This window comes from Schistocerca serialis, chromosome 9 (assembly GCF_023864345.2).
Source record: "Schistocerca serialis cubense isolate TAMUIC-IGC-003099 chromosome 9, iqSchSeri2.2, whole genome shotgun sequence".
NCBI lineage: Eukaryota > Metazoa > Arthropoda > Insecta > Orthoptera > Acrididae > Schistocerca > Schistocerca serialis.
The window spans coordinates 444,969,578-444,988,224 of NC_064646.1; the positions used below are offsets into that span (position 1 = coordinate 444,969,578).

At 52.4% G+C, this 18,647-nt stretch overlaps 48 non-coding genes across 48 annotated transcripts; 18 read left to right on the forward strand and 30 right to left on the reverse strand.

The window, feature by feature from the left end:
• Positions 1-3,551: 3,551 nt before the first annotated feature.
• Positions 3,552-3,624, forward strand: Trnar-acg (transfer RNA arginine (anticodon ACG)). The gene has a single exon. It is a non-coding gene; the product is annotated as a tRNA-Arg (tRNA).
• Positions 3,625-3,911: 287 nt separating this feature from the next.
• On the forward strand, positions 3,912-3,983 carry Trnam-cau (transfer RNA methionine (anticodon CAU)). Its single transcript has one exon. It is a non-coding gene; the product is annotated as a tRNA-Met (tRNA).
• A 245-nt stretch (positions 3,984-4,228) lies between these two features.
• On the reverse strand, positions 4,229-4,300 carry Trnad-guc (transfer RNA aspartic acid (anticodon GUC)). Its single transcript has one exon. It is a non-coding gene; the product is annotated as a tRNA-Asp (tRNA).
• Positions 4,301-4,407: 107 nt separating this feature from the next.
• Trnad-guc (transfer RNA aspartic acid (anticodon GUC)) lies at positions 4,408-4,479 on the reverse strand. The gene has a single exon. It is a non-coding gene; the product is annotated as a tRNA-Asp (tRNA).
• A 107-nt stretch (positions 4,480-4,586) lies between these two features.
• On the reverse strand, positions 4,587-4,678 carry Trnai-uau (transfer RNA isoleucine (anticodon UAU)). Its single transcript is given in 2 exon segments — positions 4,587-4,622; positions 4,641-4,678. It is a non-coding gene; the product is annotated as a tRNA-Ile (tRNA).
• Positions 4,679-5,056: 378 nt separating this feature from the next.
• Positions 5,057-5,129, forward strand: Trnar-acg (transfer RNA arginine (anticodon ACG)). Its single transcript has one exon. It is a non-coding gene; the product is annotated as a tRNA-Arg (tRNA).
• A 287-nt stretch (positions 5,130-5,416) lies between these two features.
• Positions 5,417-5,488, forward strand: Trnam-cau (transfer RNA methionine (anticodon CAU)). The gene has a single exon. It is a non-coding gene; the product is annotated as a tRNA-Met (tRNA).
• A 245-nt stretch (positions 5,489-5,733) lies between these two features.
• Positions 5,734-5,805, reverse strand: Trnad-guc (transfer RNA aspartic acid (anticodon GUC)). Its single transcript has one exon. It is a non-coding gene; the product is annotated as a tRNA-Asp (tRNA).
• Positions 5,806-5,912: 107 nt separating this feature from the next.
• On the reverse strand, positions 5,913-5,984 carry Trnad-guc (transfer RNA aspartic acid (anticodon GUC)). The gene has a single exon. It is a non-coding gene; the product is annotated as a tRNA-Asp (tRNA).
• Positions 5,985-6,091: 107 nt separating this feature from the next.
• On the reverse strand, positions 6,092-6,183 carry Trnai-uau (transfer RNA isoleucine (anticodon UAU)). The gene is given in 2 exon segments: positions 6,092-6,127; positions 6,146-6,183. It is a non-coding gene; the product is annotated as a tRNA-Ile (tRNA).
• Positions 6,184-6,561: 378 nt separating this feature from the next.
• Trnar-acg (transfer RNA arginine (anticodon ACG)) lies at positions 6,562-6,634 on the forward strand. The gene has a single exon. It is a non-coding gene; the product is annotated as a tRNA-Arg (tRNA).
• A 287-nt stretch (positions 6,635-6,921) lies between these two features.
• On the forward strand, positions 6,922-6,993 carry Trnam-cau (transfer RNA methionine (anticodon CAU)). Its single transcript has one exon. It is a non-coding gene; the product is annotated as a tRNA-Met (tRNA).
• A 245-nt stretch (positions 6,994-7,238) lies between these two features.
• Positions 7,239-7,310, reverse strand: Trnad-guc (transfer RNA aspartic acid (anticodon GUC)). Its single transcript has one exon. It is a non-coding gene; the product is annotated as a tRNA-Asp (tRNA).
• A 107-nt stretch (positions 7,311-7,417) lies between these two features.
• Positions 7,418-7,489, reverse strand: Trnad-guc (transfer RNA aspartic acid (anticodon GUC)). Its single transcript has one exon. It is a non-coding gene; the product is annotated as a tRNA-Asp (tRNA).
• Positions 7,490-7,596: 107 nt separating this feature from the next.
• On the reverse strand, positions 7,597-7,688 carry Trnai-uau (transfer RNA isoleucine (anticodon UAU)). Its single transcript is given in 2 exon segments — positions 7,597-7,632; positions 7,651-7,688. It is a non-coding gene; the product is annotated as a tRNA-Ile (tRNA).
• A 378-nt stretch (positions 7,689-8,066) lies between these two features.
• Trnar-acg (transfer RNA arginine (anticodon ACG)) lies at positions 8,067-8,139 on the forward strand. Its single transcript has one exon. It is a non-coding gene; the product is annotated as a tRNA-Arg (tRNA).
• A 343-nt stretch (positions 8,140-8,482) lies between these two features.
• On the forward strand, positions 8,483-8,554 carry Trnam-cau (transfer RNA methionine (anticodon CAU)). The gene has a single exon. It is a non-coding gene; the product is annotated as a tRNA-Met (tRNA).
• Positions 8,555-8,799: 245 nt separating this feature from the next.
• Trnad-guc (transfer RNA aspartic acid (anticodon GUC)) lies at positions 8,800-8,871 on the reverse strand. The gene has a single exon. It is a non-coding gene; the product is annotated as a tRNA-Asp (tRNA).
• A 107-nt stretch (positions 8,872-8,978) lies between these two features.
• Positions 8,979-9,050, reverse strand: Trnad-guc (transfer RNA aspartic acid (anticodon GUC)). Its single transcript has one exon. It is a non-coding gene; the product is annotated as a tRNA-Asp (tRNA).
• A 107-nt stretch (positions 9,051-9,157) lies between these two features.
• Positions 9,158-9,249, reverse strand: Trnai-uau (transfer RNA isoleucine (anticodon UAU)). The gene is given in 2 exon segments: positions 9,158-9,193; positions 9,212-9,249. It is a non-coding gene; the product is annotated as a tRNA-Ile (tRNA).
• Positions 9,250-9,619: 370 nt separating this feature from the next.
• Positions 9,620-9,692, forward strand: Trnar-acg (transfer RNA arginine (anticodon ACG)). The gene has a single exon. It is a non-coding gene; the product is annotated as a tRNA-Arg (tRNA).
• Positions 9,693-9,979: 287 nt separating this feature from the next.
• Positions 9,980-10,051, forward strand: Trnam-cau (transfer RNA methionine (anticodon CAU)). Its single transcript has one exon. It is a non-coding gene; the product is annotated as a tRNA-Met (tRNA).
• A 245-nt stretch (positions 10,052-10,296) lies between these two features.
• Positions 10,297-10,368, reverse strand: Trnad-guc (transfer RNA aspartic acid (anticodon GUC)). Its single transcript has one exon. It is a non-coding gene; the product is annotated as a tRNA-Asp (tRNA).
• Positions 10,369-10,475: 107 nt separating this feature from the next.
• Positions 10,476-10,547, reverse strand: Trnad-guc (transfer RNA aspartic acid (anticodon GUC)). Its single transcript has one exon. It is a non-coding gene; the product is annotated as a tRNA-Asp (tRNA).
• Positions 10,548-10,654: 107 nt separating this feature from the next.
• On the reverse strand, positions 10,655-10,746 carry Trnai-uau (transfer RNA isoleucine (anticodon UAU)). Its single transcript is given in 2 exon segments — positions 10,655-10,690; positions 10,709-10,746. It is a non-coding gene; the product is annotated as a tRNA-Ile (tRNA).
• Positions 10,747-11,124: 378 nt separating this feature from the next.
• Positions 11,125-11,197, forward strand: Trnar-acg (transfer RNA arginine (anticodon ACG)). Its single transcript has one exon. It is a non-coding gene; the product is annotated as a tRNA-Arg (tRNA).
• A 343-nt stretch (positions 11,198-11,540) lies between these two features.
• Positions 11,541-11,612, forward strand: Trnam-cau (transfer RNA methionine (anticodon CAU)). The gene has a single exon. It is a non-coding gene; the product is annotated as a tRNA-Met (tRNA).
• Positions 11,613-11,857: 245 nt separating this feature from the next.
• Trnad-guc (transfer RNA aspartic acid (anticodon GUC)) lies at positions 11,858-11,929 on the reverse strand. The gene has a single exon. It is a non-coding gene; the product is annotated as a tRNA-Asp (tRNA).
• Positions 11,930-12,036: 107 nt separating this feature from the next.
• Trnad-guc (transfer RNA aspartic acid (anticodon GUC)) lies at positions 12,037-12,108 on the reverse strand. The gene has a single exon. It is a non-coding gene; the product is annotated as a tRNA-Asp (tRNA).
• A 107-nt stretch (positions 12,109-12,215) lies between these two features.
• Positions 12,216-12,307, reverse strand: Trnai-uau (transfer RNA isoleucine (anticodon UAU)). The gene is given in 2 exon segments: positions 12,216-12,251; positions 12,270-12,307. It is a non-coding gene; the product is annotated as a tRNA-Ile (tRNA).
• A 378-nt stretch (positions 12,308-12,685) lies between these two features.
• Trnar-acg (transfer RNA arginine (anticodon ACG)) lies at positions 12,686-12,758 on the forward strand. The gene has a single exon. It is a non-coding gene; the product is annotated as a tRNA-Arg (tRNA).
• A 604-nt stretch (positions 12,759-13,362) lies between these two features.
• Positions 13,363-13,434, reverse strand: Trnad-guc (transfer RNA aspartic acid (anticodon GUC)). The gene has a single exon. It is a non-coding gene; the product is annotated as a tRNA-Asp (tRNA).
• A 107-nt stretch (positions 13,435-13,541) lies between these two features.
• Trnad-guc (transfer RNA aspartic acid (anticodon GUC)) lies at positions 13,542-13,613 on the reverse strand. The gene has a single exon. It is a non-coding gene; the product is annotated as a tRNA-Asp (tRNA).
• Positions 13,614-13,720: 107 nt separating this feature from the next.
• Positions 13,721-13,812, reverse strand: Trnai-uau (transfer RNA isoleucine (anticodon UAU)). Its single transcript is given in 2 exon segments — positions 13,721-13,756; positions 13,775-13,812. It is a non-coding gene; the product is annotated as a tRNA-Ile (tRNA).
• Positions 13,813-14,190: 378 nt separating this feature from the next.
• Positions 14,191-14,263, forward strand: Trnar-acg (transfer RNA arginine (anticodon ACG)). The gene has a single exon. It is a non-coding gene; the product is annotated as a tRNA-Arg (tRNA).
• Positions 14,264-14,550: 287 nt separating this feature from the next.
• Trnam-cau (transfer RNA methionine (anticodon CAU)) lies at positions 14,551-14,622 on the forward strand. The gene has a single exon. It is a non-coding gene; the product is annotated as a tRNA-Met (tRNA).
• A 245-nt stretch (positions 14,623-14,867) lies between these two features.
• Trnad-guc (transfer RNA aspartic acid (anticodon GUC)) lies at positions 14,868-14,939 on the reverse strand. The gene has a single exon. It is a non-coding gene; the product is annotated as a tRNA-Asp (tRNA).
• Positions 14,940-15,046: 107 nt separating this feature from the next.
• Trnad-guc (transfer RNA aspartic acid (anticodon GUC)) lies at positions 15,047-15,118 on the reverse strand. Its single transcript has one exon. It is a non-coding gene; the product is annotated as a tRNA-Asp (tRNA).
• Positions 15,119-15,225: 107 nt separating this feature from the next.
• On the reverse strand, positions 15,226-15,317 carry Trnai-uau (transfer RNA isoleucine (anticodon UAU)). Its single transcript is given in 2 exon segments — positions 15,226-15,261; positions 15,280-15,317. It is a non-coding gene; the product is annotated as a tRNA-Ile (tRNA).
• Positions 15,318-15,695: 378 nt separating this feature from the next.
• Positions 15,696-15,768, forward strand: Trnar-acg (transfer RNA arginine (anticodon ACG)). The gene has a single exon. It is a non-coding gene; the product is annotated as a tRNA-Arg (tRNA).
• Positions 15,769-16,055: 287 nt separating this feature from the next.
• Positions 16,056-16,127, forward strand: Trnam-cau (transfer RNA methionine (anticodon CAU)). The gene has a single exon. It is a non-coding gene; the product is annotated as a tRNA-Met (tRNA).
• A 245-nt stretch (positions 16,128-16,372) lies between these two features.
• Positions 16,373-16,444, reverse strand: Trnad-guc (transfer RNA aspartic acid (anticodon GUC)). Its single transcript has one exon. It is a non-coding gene; the product is annotated as a tRNA-Asp (tRNA).
• A 107-nt stretch (positions 16,445-16,551) lies between these two features.
• Positions 16,552-16,623, reverse strand: Trnad-guc (transfer RNA aspartic acid (anticodon GUC)). Its single transcript has one exon. It is a non-coding gene; the product is annotated as a tRNA-Asp (tRNA).
• A 107-nt stretch (positions 16,624-16,730) lies between these two features.
• Trnai-uau (transfer RNA isoleucine (anticodon UAU)) lies at positions 16,731-16,822 on the reverse strand. The gene is given in 2 exon segments: positions 16,731-16,766; positions 16,785-16,822. It is a non-coding gene; the product is annotated as a tRNA-Ile (tRNA).
• A 378-nt stretch (positions 16,823-17,200) lies between these two features.
• Positions 17,201-17,273, forward strand: Trnar-acg (transfer RNA arginine (anticodon ACG)). The gene has a single exon. It is a non-coding gene; the product is annotated as a tRNA-Arg (tRNA).
• Positions 17,274-17,877: 604 nt separating this feature from the next.
• Positions 17,878-17,949, reverse strand: Trnad-guc (transfer RNA aspartic acid (anticodon GUC)). Its single transcript has one exon. It is a non-coding gene; the product is annotated as a tRNA-Asp (tRNA).
• A 107-nt stretch (positions 17,950-18,056) lies between these two features.
• Positions 18,057-18,128, reverse strand: Trnad-guc (transfer RNA aspartic acid (anticodon GUC)). Its single transcript has one exon. It is a non-coding gene; the product is annotated as a tRNA-Asp (tRNA).
• Positions 18,129-18,235: 107 nt separating this feature from the next.
• Positions 18,236-18,327, reverse strand: Trnai-uau (transfer RNA isoleucine (anticodon UAU)). The gene is given in 2 exon segments: positions 18,236-18,271; positions 18,290-18,327. It is a non-coding gene; the product is annotated as a tRNA-Ile (tRNA).
• Between the last annotated feature and the right edge of the window lie 320 nt (positions 18,328-18,647).

Below are 18,647 nucleotides of genomic sequence, written 5' to 3' on the forward strand. Positions count from 1 at the left end.
TACCTCCTGTAAAATTCAATGGGTAATCCGTCAGGACCAGGGGACTTCCTGATCGGCGAGTGGCAGACAATCTCCAAAACATCTTTATTACTAAATTCTAATGAAATTGTGTCATTGTCTTCTCTAGTTATAGTAGAGGAAATGGCACTAAACAGTTCGTCATAACAGCCGTCATGAGTAGCCGCTGACGTGTAGGTGTCAACAAAATAGTCGTGTAGTGCCTTGATAATCTCTCGCTGGGTGTCGACAGTCGTGCCATCACCGAGTTTCAGGGCCTCAATAAAAGTCCTCCTTCTGTTCTTAGCATGTTTGACAAGGTGGTATAGAGCGGCTGTTTCATCGTCCCTGACCGACTTCACTTTAGATTTGATCTTAAGACCTTCCAGTTGCATCCTCTTAAGATTGATTAATTTCGCCTTTATTTTTCGAATGTCGTCTATTCTGGTGTGCGCGGCGTCGGCTCTATCACAGAGGTCGCGTAAGATAGTGTAGTAGAACTCCATCGTCTTCTTTATCGCGGCTGCTCTTTCAATACCGAAGAATATAACAACTTTTCGCAGTTTGGGTTTTGCATGCTGAGTCCACCACGCTATGGTGCTACGAAAGTTTGCGGTAGTGCGCAAGCACTGCTCCCAAGCGCGTCGCACCGCCGCCTCTAGGTCAGCATCCGTTAATAAGGAGACGTTCAAGTTCCATTGATTTTTATACCAACGCGTTGGTTGTGGCAGCAAATTCAGGCACGCAACGACACCACTGTGATCAGAGAAGCTGGAGGGTATTGTTTCAATTTGTAACAAGACATTCTCTAAAACGTCGGAAACATAAATCCTGTCAATTCTGCTGCAGGAATTCGCGACGATGTGTGTGAATCGTACCAAGGTCGGGTACCTAATTTCCCACGCGTCTTTCAGCTTGAGGTCGGTCACGAGACGCTTTAATTCAGGCGAATAATTAAAATTCGGGGACTGATCTTTCTGGGATAAAACACAATTAAAATCACCTCCAATGATAACACGTTCGGGATTTTTCCGTAACAAATAGATGATTTGTTCCTTAAAAAAGTTTGCTCGTTCCGCCCTATAGGTACTGCCAGAAGGCGCGTACAAGTTAATGATGGTGACGCCAAAGACGGTGACACCCACACCTCTACCGGAATCTAACTTGTCAACCTGAGTGGCGGGAACGCCTTCTCTAAGTAAGATGGCAGTCCCCACGTTCGAGTCGGGGGAAAAATTGGTAATAGCAACAAAACCAGGAAGAGTTAAGTGTGGCATGGCCACCTCCTGCAAAAGAGCGATATCTGTTCCCGACTCATAGAGATATTGTTTTAAGGCACTCAGTTTCACCTCCGACCGGATTTTATTAATATTTAATGTCGTGATCGTATAGGCCTGCGACATTATGACAGTACGTGGAAGAGGCGGAAGGAGCAAATATCTTTAAAGGGCAACATCTTCATGCCATTCCATATTTGTGGCCGGGAAATTCGTGTCTGTGACGTCACTGAGTTGTATTCGTGCGTCTTTGTTCTTACTCTTTTTACGCACAGCATTTACATTAGGTTGCACTCGGATCCTGGGGCGGACACTGTGGAGCACCTCTGCAGCTGGCGGCGTGGGAGGGTCGTGGGTGATGTCAAGCTGCTCTCCCGGCACATCCCGCGAAGGGATGGCACGCGGCGACACCGCCGGCGAGCGAGCAGCAGAACTATCACTCGCACTATCAGCCTGTTTGGCAACATTCTCTGCCCGCAGCTGTTTGTTGTCACCGACAGACCCGGACAGCTGTGTGTGTAATATTTCCTGGAGTTGTTGACATTCCCCTTGTTGTGAGTCCTGAACCGAAGCGGCTGCCACGTGATGTGTACCGTCGGCGCTCGGAGATGTTTGTATACCACCATCACAGGCCTCTGTGTGTGTACTTCCTGCAGGAATGTGAGCCACACGTACAGGTTGGTCGGCCTGAGTTGGCTGTAGCGGAAGTTCTAAGGCACTAGCCAGCGGCAACTGCTTAACTGCCACGGAAGTATCGGCACTTGAAATTGTGGGAGGAAAAGCGTCCACAATAGCCTCACCGATTGGAGCTTTCGCTTCCGAGCCGGATTCCCGATCGTCCTTTTTCGCGGTCTCATTCGCACTAGAGGTGTCGTTATCAGAGCCACTGCTGTCACAAGTTCTGCGCCTCTTATTGGTCGCGGCATCGAGTTTTGCAGGGGGCAACGCACCTATTTCTCTCCGAACCAGAACCGGAAAGTCATCAGAGCGAATTTCTTGTTGCTGTTCCGAAGGCATTTCAGAATTAGGGAGCCCAATCTCTGTCATTGGCTTGGCTGCCACTACATCCGCCAAAGTAAGCCTTTTACGCTGCTGGAGGGAATTCTTTAACACAAACATGCGCCTGGGGCAGTCTTGACGCAAGTGACCACTCTCATTACAGATATGACAGGTCGGTGTTTGGCCAATGTAAGTAACGTGAGCCTTATAGTCACAAACAAGTATATGGGATGGAATATTCTGTTTGACATGCATTTCTACAGATCGAACGCCACTGTAACATTGCAACCTATGTTGACTTGACCACCGTTCATGTCGAATCTGTTTAACGTCACCGAATTTGGACAGTACCTCCTTTAGATAACAATTTTCTACTTCAGGGGGTAAGTTAAAAATACGCACGTTCGTGTAGTCTACATCGGCATTGGAAATGAGCACTGTACTTACAGAGTCGTCCCGGTGTCGGAAAAGAGCACTTCCTCCGTGCTTCGTCATGATCTTCTCCAGTAATACAGGATTCAGTAATTTAACAAAGAAACAATACTGCTCGGTATCATAATAGGCGGTGTGCACTTGGTCAGATGTAATCCCAATAACATCAACGATCCAGTCATGTATCTCCAGTGAACTCGGTTGCACAGATCGGGTGGACTTGTCAAAATCAAAACGCAGTGTACACTTTCGCGGAAATAACCTGGACATTGCAGCAGATACCGAACGGTTAACCCGCTACAATAAGACCGCAACAAAAATACAAATGGAAAACGATATAAACTGCAGAATAACACAACACTTGCACACAGAAATATGAGTGGAAAACACGCCTTGTGAACACGCGGCGGAGCGGAGCACTGACACGTCCGACCAGCACGGTGTCGCAAGCGCGACTGCCACTGGGGCTACGACACAGTGCTCTCAGTTAGCGGTATTCACTTTGCTGCAAACCAGTGGTGGCCACAGAAACATACGATCGCCACCTGATGCCATACTGCGACTTTGGCACCTGACTACCAATGCTTCGTGCTATTCTTGTTCCATATGCTACGCTTACATGCACATCAACCGGCTCTGGTCGTCGAGAAAACGCGGGAAAACGCGCGCCTTGCCTTCTGCTACCTGTCGAACAGCGAGAGCAGATGCGTGGCAAGCTCTAAGCTCTGCAGGCGCACTGCGGCCACGCAGCTGGACGAGAGGTACCTTCCTTGGGAGCTTGCTCAGCCATGGAGAACACGTTTCTTCGCCAATTGCACTTGCCTCGTAGAAAGTAATGCTGCCACTGGCCCTGTGGCGCAACGGATAACGCGTCTGACTACGGATCAGAAGATTCCAGGTTCGAATCCTGGCAGGGTCGGCATTTTGTTGGTTGCCGACGCGTAGCTGGGCAGTGGATTTCGTATGTCGCCGCATCGTGGAGTGCTTTGTTACTCCTGTGCATCTCGCAGCTGCATGTCGAGTCGATCGTGGTAAATATCGCAGCCTGCAAGCGTCAGCGTAGCGTCAGTCGAGCAAAGTCGAGACAAGTCAAGCTGAGAGCTGTGGGAGATGATACGCAATTAAGTACAGGCGTGTGAAAGCGACGCAGACAACGCTTTCGAAGTGTCCCACGTCACGTGGCGAAGAGCCAGCGCAACCCCAGCCAGCAGAGTGGCGCAGTGGAAGCGTGCTGGGCCCATAACCCAGAGGTCCGTGGATCGAAACCACGCTCTGCTAAAATTATTTCTTTTGCAGACTGTGTCGAGCTCGATTATTACGCCCACAGCGTCGGCTGGGGTGCCTTGATTCAGCGTTAACAGCAAACCCAGTAATTCTGAAGTGTGAAGAATGCGAGAACCACTTCCTAAGATGTAGCATTTTTTAAGATTTTGCACCAACTACACTTCTTGATCGCAAAGTTAATGCTCTTACGACCCCCATACGCGCAACACTCGAACAGGTTTGTGAGATAAAAATCGCATCTCCCCGGCGGGGAATCGAACCCCGGTCTCCCGCGTGACAGGCGGGGATACTAACCACTACACTACCGAGGATGCGCTGTAGACAGGTGCCTGTGTGCGAGAGATATGATGCTAGTAGCCGCAAACGTCCTACACTAAGTTCGGCGAGTGAAAGAGTAGCAATTAAAAATCGGATGTGCCTCCCCGGCGGGGAATCGAACCCCGGTCTCCCGCGTGACACGCGGGGATACTAACCACTATACTACCGAGGAAGACGCAGCTAGCGTCTCGAATGCACAATTATGTTACTCAAATAGCTGATACATCTCAAACCTAGCCTCCTGTTGCTGTCAGAGACAGCTGCTAAGAAATAAAAGTATGCCCCAGGTGAGGCTCGAACTCACAACCCCGGCATTGCTCACGGCTACTGCCTTATAAGTACCGTGCGCTAACCAATTGCGCCACTGGGGCTACGACACAGTGCTCTCAGTTAGCGGTATTCACTTTGCTGCAAACCAGTGGTGGCCACAGAAACATACGATCGCCACCTGATGCCATACTGCGACTTTGGCACCTGACTACCAATGCTTCGTGCTATTCTTGTTCCATATGCTACGCTTACATGCACATCAACCGGCTCTGGTCGTCGAGAAAACGCGGGAAAACGCGCGCCTTGCCTTCTGCTACCTGTCGAACAGCGAGAGCAGATGCGTGGCAAGCTCTAAGCTCTGCAGGCGCACTGCGGCCACGCAGCTGGACGAGAGGTACCTTCCTTGGGAGCTTGCTCAGCCATGGAGAACACGTTTCTTCGCCAATTGCACTTGCCTCGTAGAAAGTAATGCTGCCACTGGCCCTGTGGCGCATCGGATAACGCGTCTGACTACGGATCAGAAGATTCCAGGTTCGAATCCTGGCAGGGTCGGCATTTTGTTGGTTGCCGACGCGTAGCTGGGCAGTGGATTTCGTATGTCGCCGCATCGTGGAGTGCTTTGTTACTCCTGTGCATCTCGCAGCTGCATGTCGAGTCGATCGTGGTAAATATCGCAGCCTGCAAGCGTCAGCGTAGCGTCAGTCGAGCAAAGTCGAGACAAGTCAAGCTGAGAGCTGTGGGAGATGATACGCAATTAAGTACAGGCGTGTGAAAGCGACGCAGACAACGCTTTCCAAGTGTCCCACGTCACGTGGCGAAGAGCCAGCGCAACCCCAGCCAGCAGAGTGGCGCAGTGGAAGCGTGCTGGGCCCATAACCCAGAGGTCCGTGGATCGAAACCACGCTCTGCTAAAATTATTTCTTTTGCAGACTGTGTCGAGCTCGATTATTACGCCCACAGCGTCGGCTGGGGTGCCTTGATTCAGCGTTAACAGCAAACCCAGTAATTCTGAAGTGTGAAGAATGCGAGAACCACTTCCTAAGATGTAGCATTTTTTAAGATTTTGCACCAACTACACTTCTTGATCGCAAAGTTAATGCTCTTACGACCCCCATACGCGCAACACTCGAACAGGTTTGTGAGATAAAAATCGCATCTCCCCGGCGGGGAATCGAACCCCGGTCTCCCGCGTGACAGGCGGGGATACTAACCACTACACTACCGAGGATGCGCTGTAGACAGGTGCCTGTGTGCGAGAGATATGATGCTAGTAGCCGCAAACGTCCTACACTAAGTTCGGCGAGTGAAAGAGTAGCAATTAAAAATCGGATGTGCCTCCCCGGCGGGGAATCGAACCCCGGTCTCCCGCGTGACACGCGGGGATACTAACCACTATACTACCGAGGAAGACGCAGCTAGCGTCTCGAATGCACAATTATGTTACTCAAATAGCTGATACATCTCAAACCTAGCCTCCTGTTGCTGTCAGAGACAGCTGCTAAGAAATAAAAGTATGCCCCAGGTGAGGCTCGAACTCACAACCCCGGCATTGCTCACGGCTACTGCCTTATAAGTACCGTGCGCTAACCAATTGCGCCACTGGGGCTACGACACAGTGCTCTCAGTTAGCGGTATTCACTTTGCTGCAAACCAGTGGTGGCCACAGAAACATACGATCGCCACCTGATGCCATACTGCGACTTTGGCACCTGACTACCAATGCTTCGTGCTATTCTTGTTCCATATGCTACGCTTACATGCACATCAACCGGCTCTGGTCGTCGAGAAAACGCGGGAAAACGCGCGCCTTGCCTTCTGCTACCTGTCGAACAGCGAGAGCAGATGCGTGGCAAGCTCTAAGCTCTGCAGGCGCACTGCGGCCACGCAGCTGGACGAGAGGTACCTTCCTTGGGAGCTTGCTCAGCCATGGAGAACACGTTTCTTCGCCAATTGCACTTGCCTCGTAGAAAGTAATGCTGCCACTGGCCCTGTGGCGCAACGGATAACGCGTCTGACTACGGATCAGAAGATTCCAGGTTCGAATCCTGGCAGGGTCGGCATTTTGTTGGTTGCCGACGCGTAGCTGGGCAGTGGATTTCGTATGTCGCCGCATCGTGGAGTGCTTTGTTACTCCTGTGCATCTCGCAGCTGCATGTCGAGTCGATCGTGGAAAATATCGCAGCCTGCAAGCGTCAGCGTAGCGTCAGTCGAGCAAAGTCGAGACAAGTCAAGCTGAGAGCTGTGGGAGATGATACGCAATTAAGTACAGGCGTGTGAAAGCGACGCAGACAACGCTTTCCAAGTGTCCCACGTCACGTGGCGAAGAGCCAGCGCAACCCCAGCCAGCAGAGTGGCGCAGTGGAAGCGTGCTGGGCCCATAACCCAGAGGTCCGTGGATCGAAACCACGCTCTGCTAAAATTATTTCTTTTGCAGACTGTGTCGAGCTCGATTATTACGCCCACAGCGTCGGCTGGGGTGCCTTGATTCAGCGTTAACAGCAAACCCAGTAATTCTGAAGTGTGAAGAATGCGAGAACCACTTCCTAAGATGTAGCATTTTTTAAGATTTTGCACCAACTATACTTCTTGATCGCAAAGTTAATGCTCTTACGACCCCCATACGCGCAACACTCGAACAGGTTTGTGAGATAAAAATCGCATCTCCCCGGCGGGGAATCGAACCCCGGTCTCCCGCGTGACAGGCGGGGATACTAACCACTACACTACCGAGGATGCGCTGTAGACAGGTGCCTGTGTGCGAGAGATATGATGCTAGTAGCCGCAAACGTCCTACACTAAGTTCGGCGAGTGAAAGAGTAGCAATTAAAAATCGGATGTGCCTCCCCGGCGGGGAATCGAACCCCGGTCTCCCGCGTGACAGGCGGGGATACTAACCACTATACTACCGAGGAAGACGCAGCTAGCGTCTCGAATGCACAATTATGTTACTCAAATAGCTGATACATCTCAAACCTAGCCTCCTGTTGCTGTCAGAGACAGCTGCTAAGAAATAAAAGTATGCCCCAGGTGAGGCTCGAACTCACAACCCCGGCATTGCTCACGGCTACTGCCTTATAAGTACCGTGCGCTAACCAATTGCGCCACTGGGGCTACGACACAGTGCTCTCAGTTAGCGGTATTCACTTTGCTGCAAACCAGTGGTGGCCACAGAAACATACGATCGCCACCTGATGCCATACTGCGACTTTGGCACCTGACTACCAATGCTTCGTGCTATTCTTGTTCCATATGCTACGCTTACATGCACATCAACCGGCTCTGGTCGTCGAGAAAACGCGGGAAAACGCGCGCCTTGCCTTCTGCTACCTGTCGAACAGCGAGAGCAGATGCGTGGCAAGCTCTAAGCTCTGCAGGCGCACTGCGGCCACGCAGCTGGACGAGAGGTACCTTCCTTGGGAGCTTGCTCAGCCATGGAGAACACGTTTCTTCGCCAATTGCACTTGCCTCGTAGAAAGTAATGCTGCCACTGGCCCTGTGGCGCAACGGATAACGCGTCTGACTACGGATCAGAAGATTCCAGGTTCGAATCCTGGCAGGGTCGGCATTTTGTTGGTTGCCGACGCGTAGCTGGGCAGTGGATTTCGTATGTCGCCCCATCGTGGAGTGCTTTGTTACTCCTGTGCATCTCGCAGCTGCATGTCGAGTCGATCGTGGTAAATATCGCAGCCTGCAAGCGTCAGCGTAGCGTCAGTCGAGCGAGTCGATCGTGGTAAATATCGCAGCCTGCAAGCGTCAGCGTAGCGTCAGTCGAGCAAAGTCGAGACAAGTCAAGCTGAGAGCTGTGGGAGATGATACGCAATTAAGTACAGGCGTGTGAAAGCGACGCAGACAACGCTTTCCAAGTGTCCCACGTCACGTGGCGAAGAGCCAGCGCAACCCCAGCCAGCAGAGTGGCGCAGTGGAAGCGTGCTGGGCCCATAACCCAGAGGTCCGTGGATCGAAACCACGCTCTGCTAAAATTATTTCTTTTGCAGACTGTGTCGAGCTCGATTATTACGCCCACAGCGTCGGCTGGGGTGCCTTGATTCAGCGTTAACAGCAAACCCAGTAATTCTGAAGTGTGAAGAATGCGAGAACCACTTCCTAAGATGTAGCATTTTTTAAGATTTTGCACCAACTACACTTCTTGATCGCAAAGTTAATGCTCTTACGACCCCCATACGCGCAACACTCGAACAGGTTTGTGAGATAAAAATCGCATCTCCCCGGCGGGGAATCGAACCCCGGTCTCCCGCGTGACAGGCGGGGATACTAACCACTACACTACCGAGGATGCGCTGTAGACAGGTGCCTGTGTGCGAGAGATATGATGCTAGTAGCCGCAAACGTCCTACACTAAGTTCGGCGAGTGAAAGAGTAGCAATTAAAAATCGGATGTGCCTCCCCGGCGGGGAATCGAACCCCGGTCTCCCGCGTGACACGCGGGGATACTAACCACTATACTACCGAGGAAGACGCAGCTAGCGTCTCGAATGCACAATTATGTTACTCAAATAGCTGATACATCTCAAACCTAGCCTCCTGTTGCTGTCAGAGACAGCTGCTAAGAAATAAAAGTATGCCCCAGGTGAGGCTCGAACTCACAACCCCGGCATTGCTCACGGCTACTGCCTTATAAGTACCGTGCGCTAACCAATTGCGCCACTGGGGCTACGACACAGTGCTCTCAGTTAGCGGTATTCACTTTGCTGCAAACCAGTGGTGGCCACAGAAACATACGATCGCCACCTGATGCCATACTGCGACTTTGGCACCTGACTACCAATGCTTCGTGCTATTCTTGTTCCATATGCTACGCTTACATGCACATCAACCGGCTCTGGTCGTCGAGAAAACGCGGGAAAACGCGCGCCTGCTACCTGTCGAACAGCGAGAGCAGATGCGTGGCAAGCTCTAAGCTCTGCAGGCGCACTGCGGCCACGCAGCTGGACGAGAGGTACCTTCCTTGGGAGCTTGCTCAGCCATGGAGAACACGTTTCTTCGCCAATTGCACTTGCCTCGTAGAAAGTAATGCTGCCACTGGCCCTGTGGCGCAACGGATAACGCGTCTGACTACGGATCAGAAGATTCCAGGTTCGAATCCTGGCAGGGTCGGCATTTTGTTGGTTGCCGACGCGTAGCTGGGCAGTGGATTTCGTATGTCGCCGCATCGTGGAGTGCTTTGTTACTCCTGTGCATCTCGCAGCTGCATGTCGAGTCGATCGTGGAAAATATCGCAGCCTGCAAGCGTCAGCGTAGCGTCAGTCGAGCAAAGTCGAGACAAGTCAAGCTGAGAGCTGTGGGAGATGATACGCAATTAAGTACAGGCGTGTGAAAGCGACGCAGACAACGCTTTCCAAGTGTCCCACGTCACGTGGCGAAGAGCCAGCGCAACCCCAGCCAGCAGAGTGGCGCAGTGGAAGCGTGCTGGGCCCATAACCCAGAGGTCCGTGGATCGAAACCACGCTCTGCTAAAATTATTTCTTTTGCAGACTGTGTCGAGCTCGATTATTACGCCCACAGCGTCGGCTGGGGTGCCTTGATTCAGCGTTAACAGCAAACCCAGTAATTCTGAAGTGTGAAGAATGCGAGAACCACTTCCTAAGATGTAGCATTTTTTAAGATTTTGCACCAACTATACTTCTTGATCGCAAAGTTAATGCTCTTACGACCCCCATACGCGCAACACTCGAACAGGTTTGTGAGATAAAAATCGCATCTCCCCGGCGGGGAATCGAACCCCGGTCTCCCGCGTGACAGGCGGGGATACTAACCACTACACTACCGAGGATGCGCTGTAGACAGGTGCCTGTGTGCGAGAGATATGATGCTAGTAGCCGCAAACGTCCTACACTAAGTTCGGCGAGTGAAAGAGTAGCAATTAAAAATCGGATGTGCCTCCCCGGCGGGGAATCGAACCCCGGTCTCCCGCGTGACAGGCGGGGATACTAACCACTATACTACCGAGGAAGACGCAGCTAGCGTCTCGAATGCACAATTATGTTACTCAAATAGCTGATACATCTCAAACCTAGCCTCCTGTTGCTGTCAGAGACAGCTGCTAAGAAATAAAAGTATGCCCCAGGTGAGGCTCGAACTCACAACCCCGGCATTGCTCACGGCTACTGCCTTATAAGTACCGTGCGCTAACCAATTGCGCCACTGGGGCTACGACACAGTGCTCTCAGTTAGCGGTATTCACTTTGCTGCAAACCAGTGGTGGCCACAGAAACATACGATCGCCACCTGATGCCATACTGCGACTTTGGCACCTGACTACCAATGCTTCGTGCTATTCTTGTTCCATATGCTACGCTTACATGCACATCAACCGGCTCTGGTCGTCGAGAAAACGCGGGAAAACGCGCGCCTTGCCTTCTGCTACCTGTCGAACAGCGAGAGCAGATGCGTGGCAAGCTCTAAGCTCTGCAGGCGCACTGCGGCCACGCAGCTGGACGAGAGGTACCTTCCTTGGGAGCTTGCTCAGCCATGGAGAACACGTTTCTTCGCCAATTGCACTTGCCTCGTAGAAAGTAATGCTGCCACTGGCCCTGTGGCGCAACGGATAACGCGTCTGACTACGGATCAGAAGATTCCAGGTTCGAATCCTGGCAGGGTCGGCATTTTGTTGGTTGCCGACGCGTAGCTGGGCAGTGGATTTCGTATGTCGCCCCATCGTGGAGTGCTTTGTTACTCCTGTGCATCTCGCAGCTGCATGTCGAGTCGATCGTGGTAAATATCGCAGCCTGCAAGCGTCAGCGTAGCGTCAGTCGAGCGAGTCGATCGTGGTAAATATCGCAGCCTGCAAGCGTCAGCGTAGCGTCAGTCGAGCAAAGTCGAGACAAGTCAAGCTGAGAGCTGTGGGAGATGATACGCAATTAAGTACAGGCGTGTGAAAGCGACGCAGACAACGCTTTCCAAGTGTCCCACGTCACGTGGCGAAGAGCCAGCGCAACCCCAGCCAGCAGAGTGGCGCAGTGGAAGCGTGCTGGGCCCATAACCCAGAGGTCCGTGGATCGAAACCACGCTCTGCTAAAATTATTTCTTTTGCAGACTGTGTCGAGCTCGATTATTACGCCCACAGCGTCGGCTGGGGTGCCTTGATTCAGCGTTAACAGCAAACCCAGTAATTCTGAAGTGTGAAGAATGCGAGAACCACTTCCTAAGATGTAGCATTTTTTAAGATTTTGCACCAACTACACTTCTTGATCGCAAAGTTAATGCTCTTACGACCCCCATACGCGCAACACTCGAACAGGTTTGTGAGATAAAAATCGCATCTCCCCGGCGGGGAATCGAACCCCGGTCTCCCGCGTGACAGGCGGGGATACTAACCACTATACTACCGAGGATGCGCTGTAGACAGGTGCCTGTGTGCGAGAGATATGATGCTAGTAGCCGCAAACGTCCTACACTAAGTTCGGCGAGTGAAAGAGTAGCAATTAAAAATCGGATGTGCCTCCCCGGCGGGGAATCGAACCCCGGTCTCCCGCGTGACACGCGGGGATACTAACCACTATACTACCGAGGAAGACGCAGCTAGCGTCTCGAATGCACAATTATGTTACTCAAATAGCTGATACATCTCAAACCTAGCCTCCTGTTGCTGTCAGAGACAGCTGCTAAGAAATAAAAGTATGCCCCAGGTGAGGCTCGAACTCACAACCCCGGCATTGCTCACGGCTACTGCCTTATAAGTACCGTGCGCTAACCAATTGCGCCCCTGGGGCTACGACACAGTGCTCTCAGTTAGCGGTATTCACTTTGCTGCAAACCAGTGGTGGCCACAGAAACATACGATCGCCACCTGATGCCATACTGCGACTTTGGCACCTGACTACCAATGCTTCGTGCTATTCTTGTTCCATATGCTACGCTTACATGCACATCAACCGGCTCTGGTCGTCGAGAAAACGCGGGAAAACGCGCGCCTTGCCTTCTGCTACCTGTCGAACAGCGAGAGCAGATGCGTGGCAAGCTCTAAGCTCTGCAGGCGCACTGCGGCCACGCAGCTGGACGAGAGGTACCTTCCTTGGGAGCTTGCTCAGCCATGGAGAACACGTTTCTTCGCCAATTGCACTTGCCTCGTAGAAAGTAATGCTGCCACTGGCCCTGTGGCGCATCGGATAACGCCTCTGACTACGGATCAGAAGATTCCAGGTTCGAATCCTGGCAGGGTCGGCATTTTGTTGGTTGCCGACGCGTAGCTGGGCAGTGGATTTCGTATGTCGCCGCATCGTGGAGTGCTTTGTTACTCCTGTGCATCTCGCAGCTGCATGTCGAGTCGATCGTGGTAAATATCGCAGCCTGCAAGCGTCAGCGTAGCGTCAGTCGAGCAAAGTCGAGACAAGTCAAGCTGAGAGCTGTGGGAGATGATACGCAATTAAGTACAGGCGTGTGAAAGCGACGCAGACAACGCTTTCCAAGTGTCCCACGTCACGTGGCGAAGAGCCAGCGCAACCCGAGCCAGCAGAGTGGCGCAGTGGAAGCGTGCTGGGCCCATAACCCAGAGGTCCGTGGATCGAAAGCACGCTCTGCTAAAATTATTTCTTTTGCAGACTGTGTCGAGCTCGATTATTACGCCCACAGCGTCGGCTGGGGTGCCTTGATTCAGCGTTAACAGCAAACCCAGTAATTCTGAAGTGTGAAGAATGCGAGAACCACTTCCTAAGATGTAGCATTTTTTAAGATTTTGCACCAACTACACTTCTTGATCGCAAAGTTAATGCTCTTACGACCCCCATACGCGCAACACTCGAACAGGTTTGTGAGATAAAAATCGCATCTCCCCGGCGGGGAATCGAACCCCGGTCTCCCGCGTGACAGGCGGGGATACTAACCACTACACTACCGAGGATGCGCTGTAGACAGGTGCCTGTGTGCGAGAGATATGATGCTAGTAGCCGCAAACGTCCTACACTAAGTTCGGCGAGTGAAAGAGTAGCAATTAAAAATCGGATGTGCCTCCCCGGCGGGGAATCGAACCCCGGTCTCCCGCGTGACACGCGGGGATACTAACCACTATACTACCGAGGAAGACGCAGCTAGCGTCTCGAATGCACAATTATGTTACTCAAATAGCTGATACATCTCAAACCTAGCCTCCTGTTGCTGTCAGAGACAGCTGCTAAGAAATAAAAGTATGCCCCAGGTGAGGCTCGAACTCACAACCCCGGCATTGCTCACGGCTACTGCCTTATAAGTACCGTGCGCTAACCAATTGCGCCACTGGGGCTACGACACAGTGCTCTCAGTTAGCGGTATTCACTTTGCTGCAAACCAGTGGTGGCCACAGAAACATACGATCGCCACCTGATGCCATACTGCGACTTTGGCACCTGACTACCAATGCTTCGTGCTATTCTTGTTCCATATGCTACGCTTACATGCACATCAACCGGCTCTGGTCGTCGAGAAAACGCGGGAAAACGCGCGCCTTGCCTTCTGCTACCTGTCGAACAGCGAGAGCAGATGCGTGGCAAGCTCTAAGCTCTGCAGGCGCACTGCGGCCACGCAGCTGGACGAGAGGTACCTTCCTTGGGAGCTTGCTCAGCCATGGAGAACACGTTTCTTCGCCAATTGCACTTGCCTCGTAGAAAGTAATGCTGCCACTGGCCCTGTGGCGCAACGGATAACGCGTCTGACTACGGATCAGAAGATTCCAGGTTCGAATCCTGGCAGGGTCGGCATTTTGTTGGTTGCCGACGCGTAGCTGGGCAGTGGATTTCGTATGTCGCCCCATCGTGGAGTGCTTTGTTACTCCTGTGCATCTCGCAGCTGCATGTCGAGTCGATCGTGGTAAATATCGCAGCCTGCAAGCGTCAGCGTAGCGTCAGTCGAGCAAAGTCGAGACAAGTCAAGCTGAGAGCTGTGGGAGATGATACGCAATTAAGTACAGGCGTGTGAAAGCGACGCAGACAACGCTTTCCAAGTGTCCCACGTCACGTGGCGAAGAGCCAGCGCAACCCCAGCCAGCAGAGTGGCGCAGTGGAAGCGTGCTGGGCCCATAACCCAGAGGTCCGTGGATCGAAACCACGCTCTGCTAAAATTATTTCTTTTGCAGACTGTGTCGAGCTCGATTATTACGCCCACAGCGTCGGCTGGGGTGCCTTGATTCAGCGTTAACAGCAAACCCAGTAATTCTGAAGTGTGAAGAATGCGAGAACCACTTCCTAAGATGTAGCATTTTTTAAGATTTTGCACCAACTACACTTCTTGATCGCAAAGTTAATGCTCTTACGACCCCCATACGCGCAACACTCGAACAGGTTTGTGAGATAAAAATCGCATCTCCCCGGCGGGGAATCGAACCCCGGTCTCCCGCGTGACAGGCGGGGATACTAACCACTACACTACCGAGGATGCGCTGTAGACAGGTGCCTGTGTGCGAGAGATATGATGCTAGTAGCCGCAAACGTCCTACACTAAGTTCGGCGAGTGAAAGAGTAGCAATTAAAAATCGGATGTGCCTCCCCGGCGGGGAATCGAACCCCGGTCTCCCGCGTGACAGGCGGGGATACTAACCACTATACTACCGAGGAAGACGCAGCTAGCGTCTCGAATGCACAATTATGTTACTCAAATAGCTGATACATCTCAAACCTAGCCTCCTGTTGCTGTCAGAGACAGCTGCTAAGAAATAAAAGTATGCCCCAGGTGAGGCTCGAACTCACAACCCCGGCATTGCTCACGGCTACTGCCTTATAAGTACCGTGCGCTAACCAATTGCGCCACTGGGGCTACGACACAGTGCTCTCAGTTAGCGGTATTCACTTTGCTGCAAACCAGTGGTGGCCACAGAAACATACGATCGCCACCTGATGCCATACTGCGACTTTGGCACCTGACTACCAATGCTTCGTGCTATTCTTGTTCCATATGCTACGCTTACATGCACATCAACCGGCTCTGGTCGTCGAGAAAACGCGGGAAAACGCGCGCCTTGCCTTCTGCTACCTGTCGAACAGCGAGAGCAGATGCGTGGCAAGCTCTAAGCTCTGCAGGCGCACTGCGGCCACGCAGCTGGACGAGAGGTACCTTCCTTGGGAGCTTGCTCAGCCATGGAGAACACGTTTCTTCGCCAATTGCACTTGCCTCGTAGAAAGTAATGCTGCCACTGGCCCTGTGGCGCATCGGATAACGCGTCTGACTACGGATCAGAAGATTCCAGGTTCGAATCCTGGCAGGGTCGGCATTTTGTTGGTTGCCGACGCGTAGCTGGGCAGTGGATTTCGTATGTCGCCGCATCGTGGAGTGCTTTGTTACTCCTGTGCATCTCGCAGCTGCATGTCGAGTCGATCGTGGTAAATATCGCAGCCTGCAAGCGTCAGCGTAGCGTCAGTCGAGCAAAGTCGAGACAAGTCAAGCTGAGAGCTGTGGGAGATGATACGCAATTAAGTACAGGCGTGTGAAAGCGACGCAGACAACGCTTTCCAAGTGTCCCACGTCACGTGGCGAAGAGCCAGCGCAACCCCAGCCAGCAGAGTGGCGCAGTGGAAGCGTGCTGGGCCCATAACCCAGAGGTCCGTGGATCGAAACCACGCTCTGCTAAAATTATTTCTTTTGCAGACTGTGTCGAGCTCGATTATTACGCCCACAGCGTCGGCTGGGGTGCCTTGATTCAGCGTTAACAGCAAACCCAGTAATTCTGAAGTGTGAAGAATGCGAGAACCACTTCCTAAGATGTAGCATTTTTTAAGATTTTGCACCAACTACACTTCTTGATCGCAAAGTTAATGCTCTTACGACCCCCATACGCGCAACACTCGAACAGGTTTGTGAGATAAAAATCGCATCTCCCCGGCGGGGAATCGAACCCCGGTCTCCCGCGTGACAGGCGGGGATACTAACCACTACACTACCGAGGATGCGCTGTAGACAGGTGCCTGTGTGCGAGAGATATGATGCTAGTAGCCGCAAACGTCCTACACTAAGTTCGGCGAGTGAAAGAGTAGCAATTAAAAATCGGATGTGCCTCCCCGGCGGGGAATCGAACCCCGGTCTCCCGCGTGACACGCGGGGATACTAACCACTATACTACCGAGGAAGACGCAGCTAGCGTCTCGAATGCACAATTATGTTACTCAAATAGCTGATACATCTCAAACCTAGCCTCCTGTTGCTGTCAGAGACAGCTGCTAAGAAATAAAAGTATGCCCCAGGTGAGGCTCGAACTCACAACCCCGGCATTGCTCACGGCTACTGCCTTATAAGTACCGTGCGCTAACCAATTGCGCCACTGGGGCTACGACACAGTGCTCTCAGTTAGCGGTATTCACTTTGCTGCAAACCAGTGGTGGCCACAGAAACATACGATCGCCACCTGATGCCATACTGCGACTTTGGCACCTGACTACCAATGCTTCGTGCTATTCTTGTTCCATATGCTACGCTTACATGCACATCAACCGGCTCTGGTCGTCGAGAAAACGCGGGAAAACGCGCGCCTTGCCTTCTGCTACCTGTCGAACAGCGAGAGCAGATGCGTGGCAAGCTCTAAGCTCTGCAGGCGCACTGCGGCCACGCAGCTGGACGAGAGGTACCTTCCTTGGGAGCTTGCTCAGCCATGGAGAACACGTTTCTTCGCCAATTGCACTTGCCTCGTAGAAAGTAATGCTGCCACTGGCCCTGTGGCGCATCGGATAACGCGTCTGACTACGGATCAGAAGATTCCAGGTTCGAATCCTGGCAGGGTCGGCATTTTGTTGGTTGCCGACGCGTAGCTGGGCAGTGGATTTCGTATGTCGCCGCATCGTGGAGTGCTTTGTTACTCCTGTGCATCTCGCAGCTGCATGTCGAGTCGATCGTGGTAAATATCGCAGCCTGCAAGCGTCAGCGTAGCGTCAGTCGAGCAAAGTCGAGACAAGTCAAGCTGAGAGCTGTGGGAGATGATACGCAATTAAGTACAGGCGTGTGAAAGCGACGCAGACAACGCTTTCCAAGTGTCCCACGTCACGTGGCGAAGAGCCAGCGCAACCCGAGCCAGCAGAGTGGCGCAGTGGAAGCGTGCTGGGCCCATAACCCAGAGGTCCGTGGATCGAAAGCACGCTCTGCTAAAATTATTTCTTTTGCAGACTGTGTCGAGCTCGATTATTACGCCCACAGCGTCGGCTGGGGTGCCTTGATTCAGCGTTAACAGCAAACCCAGTAATTCTGAAGTGTGAAGAATGCGAGAACCACTTCCTAAGATGTAGCATTTTTTAAGATTTTGCACCAACTACACTTCTTGATCGCAAAGTTAATGCTCTTACGACCCCCATACGCGCAACACTCGAACAGGTTTGTGAGATAAAAATCGCATCTCCCCGGCGGGGAATCGAACCCCGGTCTCCCGCGTGACAGGCGGGGATACTAACCACTACACTACCGAGGATGCGCTGTAGACAGGTGCCTGTGTGCGAGAGATATGATGCTAGTAGCCGCAAACGTCCTACACTAAGTTCGGCGAGTGAAAGAGTAGCAATTAAAAATCGGATGTGCCTCCCCGGCGGGGAATCGAACCCCGGTCTCCCGCGTGACACGCGGGGATACTAACCACTATACTACCGAGGAAGACGCAGCTAGCGTCTCGAATGCACAATTATGTTACTCAAATAGCTGATACATCTCAAACCTAGCCTCCTGTTGCTGTCAGAGACAGCTGCTAAGAAATAAAAGTATGCCCCAGGTGAGGCTCGAACTCACAACCCCGGCATTGCTCACGGCTACTGCCTTATAAGTACCGTGCGCTAACCAATTGCGCCACTGGGGCTACGACACAGTGCTCTCAGTTAGCGGTATTCACTTTGCTGCAAACCAGTGGTGGCCACAGAAACATACGATCGCCACCTGATGCCATACTGCGACTTTGGCACCTGACTACCAATGCTTCGTGCTATTCTTGTTCCATATGCTACGCTTACATGCACATCAACCGGCTCTGGTCGTCGAGAAAACGCGGGAAAACGCGCGCCTTGCCTTCTGCTACCTGTCGAACAGCGAGAGCAGATGCGTGGCAAGCTCTAAGCTCTGCAGGCGCACTGCGGCCACGCAGCTGGACGAGAGGTACCTTCCTTGGGAGCTTGCTCAGCC